Here is a 2,736-nt window from a genome sequence, read left to right on the forward strand (position 1 = left end):
GCAGGGGAAGGGACTAGCCAATCTAACCCGACAGATATACACAGCATGCTAACATCCCTCATGTCATCCATGGGCAAGGTCAACTCCAGGCTGGAGAAACTGGAATTGGTCACCACAGCCCTTACCTTGGCTGGGTCAGCCACCGCGACCCCTCTGCCACTGGTCGAGTTGCCACTAGTTTCTCCAGCCACCACCTCTGACGAGCAGGAGGTTAACCCTGCCCATATGATACCTGAGCACCTTAAGAAAGACATCCTGGAAGGTAAAGATGTCAACTTAGCTTCACTACTTATTGCCTCCCAGGATGTAGTGGAGCATAAAACTTATGCGTATGAGGATATTTCTGTGGTGGTCAAGTCCAGGGATGCACGCCTAAATAGGAAACTCACCATCCCGGAATTTGTGTTGGCCTTTGGCATCTACCGGGATGTCATATGTGCAGTTTACCCACACAGGCGTGAGGAATTTGACATGTATATGCACAGGCTGGTGGACCTGGGCAATAAATATGGTGGATCGGCATTCTATGATTACCATAGATCTTTTTCTGTGAAAGTGTCAGGCGCCTTCTCACAGTACGGGACAAGGTCCAACTGGAGCAAGATTGACACAGTGATTTTCTGCAGACACTTTGCAGGTCTAAGGACGCCGGCTTGTGCATACTGCTCCTCCATGTCTCATTCCGCACATTTTTGTCCCACCACTGCTAACGAGCATACCCACTTGCAAGTACCTAGCTCCGCTAGTCCTATGGAGAAAATATCTAAAGACAAACTGTGAAGGCTTATCAAGTTTTCTGGGCAAATCCCAGATATGTAATAACTTTAATGTTGGAACATGTAATTACAGCGGTTGTCGTTTGCTAAAATCATGTGTCCCAATAAAATGTATCCTAAGCAATACCTAACGTCTATAAACATATCCCTACTTGCGACATTTCTGTCACAGCATCCATCTACACATTTAGTAGATTTCATAATCTCTGGTTTATCAGAAGGATTCCACACGGGTATCATACATATGCCTTCAGGAATCCTGGAATGCCCAAATCTACAATCCGCCCAACACAACCATACAGCTGTTGACACACTCATAGCTAAAGAAGTCTCAGAAGGTTTCTTATTGGGACCTTTTCAATCCCCTCCTTTTACTACATGGAGGACAAACCCTATCGGGGTTGTCACAGGGAAATCTTCCAACAAGCAGAGACTTATTATCGATTTATCGGCACCACACACCTCTACCACTCCTAGTCTTAACTCCTTAATACCATCGGAGGAATTCTCCCTGCAATATTCCACTATAGATCACGCCCTTACGGCTATCATACAGGCAGGAGTTGGTGCATGGCTCAGCAAGACCGACATAACGAATGCTTTCAAACTACTACCAATCCACCCCACACTGTGGCACCTACATGGCATCAAATGGGCAGGGAACTACTACTTTTTCTCACGCCTAACTTTTGGTTCTAAAAGTAGTCCAGCCATATTTGACACATTTGCCGAAACCCTATGCTGGTTACTACTCAATATATCCAGATGCCCTACAGTCATACATTATCTGGACGATTTCCTACTGGTCGAGGAGAATTCTTCCCCTCCCAGTAGCCTCAAAGAAACCGTCAGCCTATTCAACCAGTTGGGGGTCCCAGTCTCCCCTACCAAGACCGAAGGCCCAGATACCATCATCACATTCCTGGGCATCATGCTAGACTCGGCCAACATGCAAGCTAGCCTGCCACGCACTAAGGTAGAAAACATCCTGACAAACATCAATCTTTATATACAACTACGCACTTGTAACCGCAAAGAATTACAATCTTTACTGGGTTCACTCAATTTTGCCATGCGTATTATACCTCAAGGCCGTGCTTTCATCTCACGTCTCCTCAGCTTGTTCCCACTGTTTCTACATGATGCACACAGGTTATCTCTAGATACCCAGGCCACGGCAGACCTACTCATGTGGAGAAACTTTTTAACCACCTGGAATAGTAAAAGCATGTTCCTCCCTCCATTGTCTGACACCTCTCCTACTGTTTGGTCAGACGCGGTGTCTACCACAGGTTTTGCAGGGATATTTGGGAACGAATGGCTTTGGGGCAGCTGGCCTTCAGAGTTTCAGGACCTGGAGCATTTTTCCTCTACCTCAGCTCTGTTTGAGATATATCCCATCGTGGCGGCTGCCGTGGCATGGGGACATCTATGGACAGGTTCATCAGTAAGGTGTTACTCAGACAACCAAGCAACCTGTTACATTATTAACAAAGGTCGCTCCAAATCCCTTACTATCATGAGATTTCTGAGGAAACTCACCTGGTTGGCAGCATGTCATAATTTCTTCTTGCATTGTGTTCATATTCCAGGTATATGTAACGAGGCAGCTGATAATTTGTCTCGTTTTAAATTCCAGGCCTTTCATCAACTTCTCCCGTCAGCCGCGCTCACAGCCACGGCCACTCCACTGTTCCATCAGCTACTAATGGACTAGACGCTATCATGCAACATTGCAGAACGTTGTCCCAACTAGCTCTATCCACAAATACCCGGAAAACGTACGACAGAGCTTTCATTTTATTTAAAAGATTCCTTTTGGAACACAACATATTACAACCGTTCATCATGACATCATTTTTAGCTTTTGCCTCTTTTTGCCACATCAAACTCAAACTTTCTTACAACACAATCAAACTATATCTAACAGGCATCCAACATCACATGCTAACATTACAAC

This window comes from Pelobates fuscus, chromosome 3 (genome assembly GCF_036172605.1).
Source record: "Pelobates fuscus isolate aPelFus1 chromosome 3, aPelFus1.pri, whole genome shotgun sequence".
NCBI lineage: Eukaryota > Metazoa > Chordata > Amphibia > Anura > Pelobatidae > Pelobates > Pelobates fuscus.